This window comes from Bidens hawaiensis, unplaced genomic scaffold, assembly GCF_021521415.1.
Source record: "Bidens hawaiensis isolate Kalapana, Puna unplaced genomic scaffold, B.hawaiensis_p1.1 tig00008796_1, whole genome shotgun sequence".
NCBI lineage: Eukaryota > Viridiplantae > Streptophyta > Magnoliopsida > Asterales > Asteraceae > Bidens > Bidens hawaiensis.
The window spans coordinates 148,247-162,362 of NW_027491634.1; the positions used below are offsets into that span (position 1 = coordinate 148,247).

Genomic DNA, 14,116 nt, shown 5'->3' on the forward strand with positions numbered 1-14,116 from the left:
TTATTGGTACACCTTTTGGTTATCCACACACCCTACATGCGATCGTATATGGGCTATACGATCGTATGAAACCCAGTTGAAAGTGGGTGTGTATAAGTCAAAGGATGTGTGGATAACCAGAGCCTTTCAATAAACCTTTAAATTGTTACTTTGACTTTTTATTTTATCAGTTTTGACTTTGACTTTTTTATTTTATCAGTTTTGACCTTTGAGTATGGTGTTAGCTATAAACAAAGTTGTCTGTGTTTTCTAGAAAAAAAAAAGAATGGATGAAAAAACTAGTAAAGTACAAAACGAAAATATGAAGTGATACATGCCTTTTTCATTCATCATTCATAAAGGATATGATCTTCCTACACCATTCTCTTATGTTTATACGGTTCGTATAGGCCTGTACGGCCGTATAGGCTACACATTACTGATATGGGGACAAAAAAAAACAGCTTTTTTCAACCTATATGACCGTATAGACCTATACGAGCCGTATATGTATTAAATGGCTCGTATTGTTATCTGACACACCATAAAACCTATACGGTCGTATAGGTTGAAAAAAGCTGTTTTGTTTGTTCCCCTGTCAGTTTTGCATAGCCTATACGACCGTATAGGCCCATCGAGTTTGTGCACTATTGTGTTTTCAATATGTTTTTATGTGCAATATTATGAATTTTATGTATGTGAACCATGTGTTAAAAACTTGATGTATTTTGGGATAAACTATTTACTTTTATGCATGTAGACCATGTGTTTGAAGCATGATGTATTTTGGGATGCACTTTTATTTTTATGTATGTGGACTAGATGTTTATCAGTATGTTTTGGCCAAATGTTTTCTTGTTTGCTTAATCATTAATTGGTTATTGTGTATAAACTATTATAAAATGTAACATAATATAATTTTAAACGAATGTTCTCGGGGTACAACTACAAATTATTTAGCCGAGTATATTATGTAAATGCTAATAGATAAGTTATTCTATTCTAAAACATCATATTTAGCCAATTATGTTATGTACTTATAATACATTAAAATGTAAGATATTAACGTATTAATATTTAAAATTGTGTCCAAAAAATTGTCTATACGGCCGTATAACCCTATACGGCCATATTAACGTATTAATATTTAAATTTTTTCAAAAAATTGTCTATACAACCGTATAGCTCTATACGCCCCATATAGATCTATACGGCCCATATAAGGCTATACGAGGCACTACAAACAATGAACGACAAGCTCCGACACAAACTGGCATGATTCAGGTGCTATACGACCGTATAGTCCAATACGAGCCGTATAGAAAAAAACGAATTTTTTGTAATTATAGGTGGTTTAGAGAAACACTTTGTATTTCTAGGTGGTTTGCTAACTTTTTTGTAAAAAGTGGATAACTCACAAGGGGGGCCTACGAGTTTTAACAACTTCTTTAAACTCGCAAGGGGGGCCTGCGAGTTTTAAAAAAACCTGCCGCATATTTATAGTCGCAAGGGTTGGTAGCTATTTTTGATACATCAAATCTCAATAAGAGGATCTCCATTTTTATTCTCCTTTTTGATACACCATATTATTGTTAAACATATATCGCATGGGTAGTAGTGGCGGACCTAGAAAACTATTTCAGGGTTAGCTTAAAAAAAATTTTAACCGTACATTAAGACAAAAAAAAATTCCTGCAATTTCGCGTTTACGGGGCACGATTAAGCGTTTCGCGCGTAGCGGAGCCCGGTAACGCGTTTTGCTCGTGCAAGTGTCTCATTACGCGTTTGGCATGTCCCGGGCTCGGCTTCGTGTTGCAAGCGTACCGGAGCCCGGTTAACCCATTTGCAATGGCGGATTAAAACACGTTGGTTTATAATGGGTCGCATCAAAATAACCTAAACTTGTTTGCTTAATGATATTGTAAAAATTATTCAAACTTATTAACCTACTAATACAATGATTTTATTGATGTCTTTCGATTAGGTCAAACACATATTGTTAATGAGTAGTTTTAAAGTTTACTTAACTAAAATATTGATAATCACAATATTTAATTAAATAAGAAAATAAAAGAGTCGCACATGTTTGAACTTGAAGTTGGAATATTTAAACTTGGTGATAACCAATGTCATCGTTTTCTTTTCTTTGACGTTTAAAAAAGTTGCTAATAAGAGCCTGTTTACTCACCTTCAAAGTTTCCTAAACAAAAATTGAACCAAAAACTTAATATCATTTCCAATTTACACATAAAACTAAAGGGCTAAATCCCTTATTAATTCCAACTAAACATAACCCTAAATACCTAATTAATTCCAATTTAAACATAAACCCTAAATCCCAAATTAATTCCAATTTAAACATAACTCTAACTCCATAAATACAAGAAATCTTACTGGAAAGAATGAGAGGCCGGAGGTGGAGTGGCCGAGTGAACTGGTGGTGGCTGTAGATGGAGGTGGCTGGTGGCGGACTGACGGTAGGTGACTGGAGGTGGAGGTGTCGTGGTGGTGGCTGGTTGCAGTGTCGTTAGCAGAGTACCAGGTCTGAGGTCTGTTCTTTTTTTTATTGTATTATTTGGGTTATTGGGTTTTTTGGTTTGGGCTTTATAATTTAAGTGGGTTTTTGTTGGGTTTAAGTAGGGCTGTCACTTTTATCCGAACCCCGAAACCCAACCCGAAAAAACATGTACCCGAACCCAAACTAACCCGACCCGAAAAACTCGATCCCGAGAAAAGACTAACCCGAACCCGAACCGAAGTAATTCGGGTTGGTTCTCGGGTTTGATTTATAAGTTTCGGGTCAACCCGAAAAACCCGAATAAACTTTTAGTTTTGAAATTAAATATATTTTTAGGTATAATAGGCTTAGTATTAGTCACTAAAGTTATCAAAATCTTATCCTAATCGACTGCTGTCATTTCAACTATTATAGATCGATTGTTTATTGTTAACTTATGTTTTCCACTTATTACTAATAGCAACCGTAATTGAACAACTAAATCACGTCTGATTGAAGACGATTATGTTTCGAGTTAGTTACTTAATTTTACTCTTCTTTTGAATTGTTTTATGATTTTATCAACTTATGTTGGTTTATTATTTGATCATTTGCGTTACGAGCAAAAAAGAATATGTTGTTTTAATTTTAGTAATGAAGGTTTTGAATTTTTTTTTGTTTAATGTTTCATTATCTAGGATACTCGAAACCTGGTTAACCCAACCCGAAAAAACCCGAACCCAAATTAGCCGAACCCGAAGAACCCGTGAGAGATTTGGGTTGGTTTCGGGTTAAGATTTAAAACTTTGAAACCCGAAGAACCCGACCCGAAAAACCTGAAACCCGAAAAACAAACCCGAAGAACACCTGTAGGTTTAAGTATTAAATTGGTTGGATTAAAACACATAGGGGTAACGTTATTTTTTGTTCACGGGTAACGAAACACGAAAACCGACCAATTTTATTTTTTTACACTACCGGTAAAACGTTGAGGGGTAGCGGAGGCTACCCTCCTCATAAGCTATATCCGCCACTGGTGAGTAGGCAGAGAATAAAAATGGAGATCCTCTTATTGAGATTTGATGTATCAAAAATCGCTACCCATTCTTGCGACTTTAAAATATGCGTTAGGTTTTTTTAAACTCGCAGGCCCCCCTTGCGAGTTATCCATTTTTATAAAAAGTTTAGCAAGCCACCTAGAAATACAAAATATTTCTCTAAACCACCTATAATTACCAAAAATTCGAAAAAAACTGGTGTGTGAAGAGTTTAGGTGGTGTCAAGTATGGGAGGATCCTATGTCTTCATAAATCACAAGTGACAAGCATGTATTATAGATGAAATACAATTAGCAATATAAGAATGAAACATAATTGACATATAACTCTACTACTAATATAACATGATAAAACATAGATAGTTATAAACATAAAAATATTTCCTTTTGATAAACATGTCCAACAACTCAAAATATATTGGGGATTTGAAACCAAAAACCCATATCATGGATTCATGTCATCATATAGAAAACACAAAACGTTAAAATGTCACGGCCGAAAAACGAGCTCTCGTCTATAAGTGATCAATAGCTCGAAATCAGAAAGCGGTACCTCTATGCGAAACCAATGTTACCTAAAACTCTTTCATACATAATAGCTAGTAACCACAATGTAGTAACATTGGCCAAGGATGGTTAAAAGTGCTCGGCTTTGCGAGCTTGAACCACGAATCAAAAAATTTGTCGTCAAGATAATAATAAGCCCCAGCACATTTCTGCTCTTTGTCCTTTGTTGAATCAAGCTTGTTGATTCTCGGTCGATAATTAGTCGGGTCCCGCCTAAATGTAATGTTGAGATGCTGTAACAAACATTAAAAAAAACACACATTTTAAACCTGGTCAACAAATAGTTGTAGTTTTTAGATTAATAATAGTGACAATGTGAAACTTACTGATAAGAAGAGATTCATCCCGGTTAATAAAGATTGAGGTGAATTTGCGACACAATTGATAGACGGTGTCCCTTCATAAACAATCACCCGATCTGCTAAATAAGTTGCCATTATGAAGTCATGTTCAACCACAAATGCAGTCTTTTTAGCGTGTAGTATAAATCTTTTTATAACTTTAAACGCCACTATGCGTTATTCTGAATCAAGATATGCACTCGGTTCATCAATCAGGTATATATCAGCAGGCTACAATCAAAACACAAGAAGATTTAGAAATCAAAATAATGGTTGGTTACTAACAAAATGAGAAAATTTTCACAAATGGTCCCTATCGTTTAACCATATTGCAAGTTTGGTCCCCTAGATTTTAAAAATTACAAACTTAGTCCTAACACTTGTCAAAGAATTGTACATTTAGTCCCCAATGTTAATCTCAATTAATTTTAACAGAAAAGTAATATCACGTGACATTACTTTTCCATTAAAGACTAAAGTAGATTAACGGTGGAGACTACACATTCAACTCTCAGCACAAATGTTTGATTTAAGATTGCAACTTTTAAGAAAATGAGGAGACATTTCACAAATGGCCCCTATCATTTGACCATATTGCAAGTTTGGTCCCTAGATTTTAAAAATTACAAACTTAGTCCTAGCACTTGTCAGAGAGTTGCACGTTTAGTCCTCAATGTTAATCTCAGTTAATTTTTATTAGAAAAGTAATGTCACGCATTAAAAGACTAAAGGAGATTAACGGTGGAGACTAAACATTCAACTCTCAACACAAATGTTTGGACTAAGACTGCAACAAAACTGAAAAACATAGAAATAATAACTACCTTGCCAAGACACAAGCACAATGCAACTCTTTGCAATTCTCCTCCAGAAAGATTAGGAACCTTTTGATCCATTAACTGCTCTATTTGAAGAGGCTTTATAACATCAGAAACAAACTGAGGCTGCATATATGAATTAGGGATGTATTTTTTTAGGCATTCCTTGACTGATTTTTTATATGTGGGTTCGATTTTTTGACATTTGTAAGAGACATTAAACTCGGGTATCTCTATCTCCTAACCTTCCATAGTATCGGGCTTCTCTTTACCAGCCTACAAATAAGATGAATATGAATAAGGTGCCAAAAATTAATATAATGTATGTTCTTTAATATATGAATGTGTTGACTCGCGTTATGTTTCATCTTTACCTGACGAAATTTGTAAAATATACGAAACGTTAATAGTAAAAAGACAGCGGGTCATATGGTTATAAAGTCACCAACAAAACTACACACACGTACATAGTTACGCATGTTATACCAAAACACATCTACATTTTTAAAGCCATTTTTTTTTGTTAAAAATGTATAGCAAAACTATACTCAACCCAACCCATTTTGAGCGCTTTCGAAATCCGCCCATATTGCCAACTCTCATAACAATATTCAATGAATAATGTCTCACCAGCATTTTAATAAACGTTGTCTTCCCGGTTCCATTTTCACCAAGCATTACTATAATCTGAGAATCGGTGAACTCACCCTCAACCACATTAAGTTTAAAACCGCCTTTCGTTATAGACATACTGGGATATTTATAACGAGCATATGCTATAATTTCTTCAGCATTATCCTGTGGTGTCTCAGCCACCTATTTCCCCATACATACGCAAAAAATAAATAAATAAAAACTTAGTTCAAACAAAATCATTGATATTGCAAGTAAACAAAGCGATTCGTCACGAAATAAATAAAAATGTAAAAATGTTACCTTAAACGTAAGTGATTCGTCACGAAAACGAAGGTTTTCTATAGGCACATAACCTTGCAAAAAGATATTAATTCCTTCTCTAACAGAAAAGGGTAGTGTCACTAATAGATTAGAATTGTATATAGATTATATTTGTATTATTAATGAGATAATCCTATCTCATTAATAATATTTCTATCATGTATCATCCTTAAGATCCTATCATGGTATCATCCTTAAGATCCTAACCCGCCATCCTCCCCTCGCCGGCCTGCTTCTTCCTACACCAGTCTTCTTCTCCTTCTCTCAGCAACTAACGATGGCCACGCAGATCCACCCAGTCATCACCGTCACAAATATATGGAATTTTATTCCGATAACCCTCGACAATGCCAGCGCTCAATACATTACGTGGTCAGAGCTTTTCCGAATTCATTGTACCGCATACCAGGTAGCACACCACCTTCAGCCACGAGTTACATTATCTTCTTCCACATCGACCCCGGCTTCATCCGACAAAGTCCAGTCCCAAACTGAAGAAGATTGGAACCGTATCGACGCCATTGTTTTACAATGGATATACGGTACCATATCCATCGATCTTATTCAAACCGTAATGAAGAAAAATACCACTGCCTATGACGCCTGGACCGCGTTAGAGAATTTGTTCCAGGATAATAAGAGCGCTCAGGCTTTGCACCTTCAATCTAAACTCAACAATACGTGTCTGGAATCATTCAAAGACATGGCATCGTATTGTCAAGAAGTGAAGATTTTGGCTGATCAGCTTTCAAATGTGGATGTTCCACTCTCACAGACTCAATTGGTGCTTCAGGTTCTTGGGGGTCTCACCGATCAATATCGCACCATAGCCACCGTCATCCGCTCCACCAACCCTCTACCAGACTTTAATGGCACCCGCTCGTATTGCAGCTCGTGCGTTTCATGCCGCACAAACTACAGGTGCCGCCCTGCAGGCCTCGGCCAAAGCGGATACAACAACAGACAACCCACCAAATTCCCGGACCGATTACTCTACTGACCGGACTTCCTCTGCCGATAGGGGCCGAGGACGGAACCGCGAGCGCGGTCGTGGTCGGGGACGCAACAATTATGGACGGGGCCGAGGGGAACATCATATCAGCAATACACTCCATGGGGTCCTTTGCTTGCATTTCAACCGGGTGCTTCGCAACAAGCTTGGCAACAGTGGCCAGTTATGCCACCATGCCCGTACCCAACGGCTGCTAAAACACCGACACAGCCGTCTCAAGGCATCTTAGGACCAAGACCAGCACAAGCATACCCGATGGGGTACGTTCCCACCGACATTGACCAGGCTTTTTAAACAATGTCACTCTATCCGCCCGAGCAGCCATGGTATATGGATACTGGTGCAACCAACCACATGACCAATAATCAAGGTAATTTCTCCTCTTTTTTTAATACCGGCATCTCACATAATATAATTGTTGGCGACGGTAAAATCATTCCAGTGACCGGATAAGGCAACCAAACACTTAAACCACCCTACCCACCCCTAAAATTAAATAACGTGCTTATGGCACCGAACATTATCAAAAACTTACTTTCCGTCCGCCGCCTAACTACCGACAACCAAATTTCAATCAAATTTGACCCTTTTGGTTTTCTTGTGAAGGATCTCAAGACCAAGGCACGTATCCTCCGCAGCAATAGCACTGGGGACCTATATCCGCTCACGCCCGAGATTCTCTCCAAGATTCTCTCACCATCCACCTTTGCTGCTTTATCCCAAGACGTGTGGCATCAACGCCTGGGCCACCCGCCTCCCGATTTATTAAAGTTTTTAAATAAGTCAAATTTTATTAATTGTAATAGATTTCTTTCTCAAGTTTGTGAACCATGTGTTTTTGGCAAAAGTATTAGACTACCGTTTATTGATTCTAATAACTTCACTTGTATGCCTTTTAATCTATTACATAGTGACTTATGGATATCGCCTATTGTTAGCACGGGTGGTCACCGATATTACATCCTATTTATCGATGACCACACGAATTTTTTATGGACATACCCTCTTTCACATAAATCTCAAGTGTTTTCGGGTTTTAAACAATTTTACACTCTCATCGAAACTCAATTTGAACGAAAAATCAAACAGTTTCAATGTGACAACGGAAGGGAATATTCAAATACCTCCTTCTAAACCTTTTGTCACCAAACCGGAATGCAATTTCGTTTCTCGTGTCCTCACACATCCTCCCAAAATGGAAAAGCGGAATGCACCATTCGCTCCATTAACAACATCGTTCGCACTCTCCTAGCCCAAGCCAACCTACCCAACACTTTCTGGCACCATGCTTTGGAAGTGGCAACTTACCTCCTCAACATTTTACCCAACAAAACCCTTAAATCTAAAACCCCGACACACCTTCTTTACAATCGTTCACCTACATATGACCACCTACGCGTGTTCGGTTGTTTGTGCTATCCTTTACTCCCACACACAACAATTCACAAATTGGAACATCGTTCCATGCCGTGTGTTTTCCTTGGCTATCCAAATCAACACCAAGGGTATAAGTGTCTTGACCTTAAAAATCACAAAATTATCATTTGTCGGCACGTTCGGTTCGACGAATCCTCATTCCCTTTCAAAACCATAAACAAACCGAACTTACAAGATTATCGTTTCTTGACAGAAGGTCTTCACCCTTATCTTTGGCCTAACATCTCTAATCCCACACAACCCCTACATAATACGGCCCAAAACACACCATCACCTACGACCCCAACACCACAGCCCAGTACACCTTCTACCCACATTCCCAGCTCACTACCCTTTGTCTATTCCCGCCGGCCCAAAGACCAACCCCCTCCACGACCTGTCTTGCCTCCTACTCCAAATGTCCCACCTATTACCTCTTCGGCCACTCCACCAACTCACATAAACACATCCGATCCGGCCCACATTACTCAAAATACAAATACCCGTACTATCCGTACCCGCTCAATGGACGGAATCACCAAACCCAAACAAGCCTTTAATCTAAACTCGACATCAATCGTCCCTATACCCCGTAACCCATCGATCGCCTTGTCCACCCCAGAATGGCGCCAAGCAATGAAAATTGAGTTTGATGCCCTTATTAAAAATGGGACGTGGGAATTGATCCCCCGTCAACCGGAAATGAATGTTATACGAAGTATGTGGATTTTCCGCCATAAGTTTAGATCTGACGGTACTCTGGAACGGTATAAAGCTAGGTTGGTTTGTGATGGTCGAAACCAACAGTTGGGAGTTGATTGTGGGGAAACGTTCAGTCCAGTGGTTAAACCAGCAACAATACGCACCGTGTTATCTTTGGCTTTAACACAATCTTGGCCAGTTCATCAGTTAGAAGTGACGAATGCCTTTTTACATGGTCATCTGAATGAAACTGTATACATGTATCAACCTATGGGGATCAGACATCGGGATCATCCATACCACATATGCCGACTGAGAAAATCGTTATACGGACTCAAACAAGCACCCAGGGCGTGGTACCAACGGTTCACGGATTTTGTTACAACTTTGGGATTTTGTCAAAGTCGTTGTGACAACTCTTTATTCATCTTCAAACACGGCAACACCATGGCATATTTATTAATTTATGTCGACGACATTATCCTCACCACATCGTCTGATAATCTTCGTCAGAACCTCATGGACAAGCTTGCTTCGGAGTTTTCCATGAAGGACCTCGGCCCCCTCAGTTTCTTCTTGGGGATATCGGTAAAACGAAGCGGAAACCGAATGTTTCTATCTCAATGTAATTATGTCACCGACATTCTTACTAGAGCAGGCATGTCTTCTTGCAAGTCTGTTCCTACGCCAGTCGAGACTAAATCTAAACTAAGCTCTGAAGCCGGTACACCGTTTGCAGATCCAACGTTATACAGAAGTCTTGCAGGGGCGCTACAGTACTTAAACATTTACTCGCCCAGACATCTCGTATGCGGTTCAGCAGGTCTGCATGCATATGCACGCACCTCATCTCTCCCACTGGAACGCTCTGCTTCGCATTCTCCGATACTTACGAGGCACTCAGCATCTCGACCTCGCCCTCGGCCATTCAGGTAATCAGCAGCTTCGGGCATACACGGACGCCGATTGGGCGGGCTGTCCGGATACCCGTAGATCTACATCCGGGTTTTGCGTCTACTTTGGCGACAATCTTCTCTTGTGGTCGTCAAAACGTCAGACAACTGTGTCACGTTCAAGTGCCGAGGCCGAGCACCGAGGTGTCGCCAACGTGGTTGCTGAAATTTGTTGTCTACGAAATCTGTTGCTTGAACTTTAACGACCGTTATCTTCAGCATCTTTGGTCTATTGCGACAACATCAGTGCAATTTACTTATCTGGTAACCCCGTACAACATCAAAGAACAAAACACATCGAACTCGACATTCATTTTGTGCGGGAACAAGTGCAACGAGGGAAGGTTCGAATTCTACATGTCCCTACGCGATATCAGATCGCGGATATTTTCACCAAAGGGCTACCAAAGATTTTATTTGAAGATTTCAGATCTAGTCTCAGCATCCGAGAGCCTCCCGCTTCGACTGCGGGGGTGTAATAGATTAGAATTGTATTATTAATGAGATAATCTTATCTCAAAATATGTTTATCTCTTTGTATACGTTGGCCTATTAAAGGGGCTGAGATTAATGGAATCACCAAGCATTCAATAATATCTCTATCAGTCACAACACCATATGCACTGGGCTTCCCGTAGAGGCAGCAAATGCTGTCTGATAGATAATCGAGCACGCTTAAATCGTGTTCCACAACAATCACATAGCTGAAATAGTCATAAAATAGAGACAGTTTAAATTTAAATTAATATCTTATAAATGGGTCGATTCAAGTTGTGTTCTGTCTTGCAAACTGAAAACTTTTGACTAAAAGCAGAGTGTGTCACCCAAAGTTTGAATAAATAGTGAAACCAGTTATTTTAGCCCAAATGGATAATAATCAACTAACCATTAACTTGTCATACGATTTAGGCCCAAATTCATTATTTTGGGCTGATTTTTTTAGAGCCCAAAATATTCAAGCCCAAATGGTAAAACCAAAAAAAACAAACCGAATGGTTTTTAAAAACTCAAAAACTGAATTTCCGATTTTTGGTATCGTTTTAGCCGAAAATCAACCCATGCACGCACCTACGGTGTTACTTATTGTGTAAAAAACTTTAAAGCAGACAAAAAAAATTGTGGGTCAATCGTAAAAATGACCTGTTTCAACATGAACCCATTTTTACCCGTTTCAACCTGAACCTGTTTTGACTTTTACCCAAACCAAAAAACCTACAGAACAATTGTAAACAAAACCTGTTCGGTCTCAGCAAGGATCTGATAACTTGAGCAGCTTTAAGTCTTTGTTAAACTTGAGGGCTCATCAAACATATAAACATCAGCATTTTGTATAGCAACAACTGCAATCGCAAACCGCTGCAGCTCTCCACCAGATAAATCTTTAACTTGTCGGTCGATAACCTGAGTCAACTCAAGGTCAACACAAAGCTCTGCTTTCACATCTCTCTGAGCATGCTGGTCAAGAACTTGTCCCACATTCTCTTGAACTGTTCTTTGAAGATGATCAACATACTGCGGTTTTATTTCTGCCTGTTTTAATAGAAGAAAACTGCTTAAATAAAAGATAACAAAAAAATGAAATTAAAAGTACTAACAAAAGCATAAATCACACGTGCTGACTAATTAAAGGTGATCTAAATGAACTCGTATACAAAAACCACCTATACTCGTTATGATCAACCAAAAAAGTAACAATAAGTACCCTTAGATTGTCTTCAACCATACGTGCAAAGTAGTGTTGCAACTCGGATCCTCGGAAGTAAGCTAAAATTTCTTTCCAACCTGGAGGGTTCTGGAAAAATATTGAAGCAATGATTAATAATTTAATACTAAAGAAAGGTAACAACATAATCAACCGTTAATAAAAAACATTTACATTAAATCGCCCCAAATTCGGTTTCAGTTTTCCCGCCAAAATTTTGAGAGCAGTAGACTTTCCAATTCCATTTGTTCCTACCAAACCAAGAACTTGCCCGGGCTTTGGGACAGGCAACCTGTAATTTGAAGTTTCAAAAGTCAGGTTGATCAAAAAACAGTTATTGTGCAAAAGTTTAAACTCTTGTGAACATTTAGTGTGTCAAAATACAAAGTATATTATTTAAATAACAATTGATGTTTTGAAAATAATGATATAGAAGGTTTTTACACAGTAAGTTTTACCATTTTGAATAATTTTTTTTATATATTACGCATTTGACATGTTAGACCGAAAGTTTGCTTATTTAATAAGTGAACAAAAACTTTGTTCATTTAGTTAAACAAAACAACCTAAATTTGTCTCGTACGTTTATTCATGTTCGTAAATGCTCATTCTATTAATTCATTTATATTCATTCGTCGACGTTTTTTATGTTCGTTAGTTTACAAATTTTAAGTCCGTTTACATTCGTTAATGTATTTATTTAAAGCATTTTGTCCCATTACAACCTAGTCTACTTTCAATAACTTTTTATTCCCAACTCATTTGTGAACCGTTCGTTTATATTGTTAGCGAGCAAACACGAACATGCTCGTTTTCTTAACGAACAAACACGGACAAGAAAACCCCGTTTGTTTAATTGTTCGTGTTTGATCGTCTGTTCGGTTAAAGTAACACAAACGAATACGAACATGATTCATCTGTTTTCATCCATTACAAGCCTAACATAATAGTGGTTTGCTAACCTGTGTAGTTTGAAGGTATTCGCACCGTAACGATGAGTTGTTTCTTTATCCAAAGCTTTTGGTAGATTAATGATTTCAATTGCACCATATGGGCATTTCTACATACACAAAACAAAGAAATTAAAATATGTTCAAGCAATATATATTTACTGTTGGTAACAAGTAAAATTTAAATCACATGGTATACAAACCTGAACACATATGCCACACCCTATGCAAAGCTCCTCAGAGATATAAGCCATCCTGGATTCAGAAGTCACTTCAATACATTGCCTGCCTGCCATTAAAAAAAAAGAACATGAATACATCATAATATAAAGTGTTATAACATATCATAAGACACTTTAACATAAAAAAAAACATACTTAATATTTTTCAACATAATTTGCAATTCCAAGATAATCAAAAATTTTGAACTAAGTGGTTTATACAAAGAATATTTTAGGACTGGCAAACGGGTCGGGTTGAGGTCAGCGGTTAGAACAGGTCGATTCAAAAAAGGGTCAACTTGGTTGGGGTCTGGACGGTTTTAATAATAAGAAGAGTAATATTAATGTTACCAGTTTTAACAACAGGACAGTTTCTCTTGCATTCCTGCCGGCACTTGTTCGGCTTGCAGCGGTCTTCTTTGAGGATGGCGATACGATCATGACCTGCCATTGATCAAAACTTGAACTTGAGAGGATGAGGTGGTGAGTGCTTGGAACACAGAAGACGTGGTACGCACGGCTAGAAGTTACTTGCCAATTAGTACCGTCGTACCTTATTTATATCAGTTATAACTTATATGTTACTTGTCATACACGAAAGAAATCTTAGAGTTCAAATAAAAGATTAACAAAAAGGTTATAACTAATTATCTTTTATATTATTATTATTATTATTTTTATTTTGTAATTAAGTTTTAAGTTATTTTATTGGGTTAATGGAATTGAAGAGTTTATTTCAAAATTACTTGTTTTACTCAAATACGTTTATACATTCACCATCGTGAAAATAACTCTTAGATACGTAGCATGCATGAAGTTGTTGTAAATTCAACAGGTAAAGGTAACCATATATGATTTTTTATTTGAATAAATATAAAATTATGAATTTATGTGTAAAGATGGTTTTACGTAAATATTATATATTTTTTTGCAATTAGAATAAA

The 14,116-nt window shown here is 37.6% G+C and overlaps 1 pseudogene across 1 annotated transcript; it reads right to left on the reverse strand.

Annotated features, from left to right (window-relative positions):
• Window positions 1–4,132: 4,132 nt before the first annotated feature.
• LOC143529935 (ABC transporter E family member 2-like) lies at window positions 4,133–13,623 on the reverse strand (annotated as a pseudogene). The gene is made up of 12 exons (XR_013134757.1): window positions 13,524–13,623; window positions 13,155–13,240; window positions 12,964–13,061; window positions 12,176–12,293; window positions 12,002–12,091; window positions 11,536–11,829; window positions 10,903–11,003; window positions 6,196–6,290; window positions 5,890–6,075; window positions 5,266–5,535; window positions 4,427–4,672; window positions 4,133–4,333 (listed from the first exon to the last, which is right to left on the reverse strand). The product of XR_013134757.1 is annotated as an ABC transporter E family member 2-like (transcript).
• Window positions 13,624–14,116: the final 493 nt, after the last annotated feature.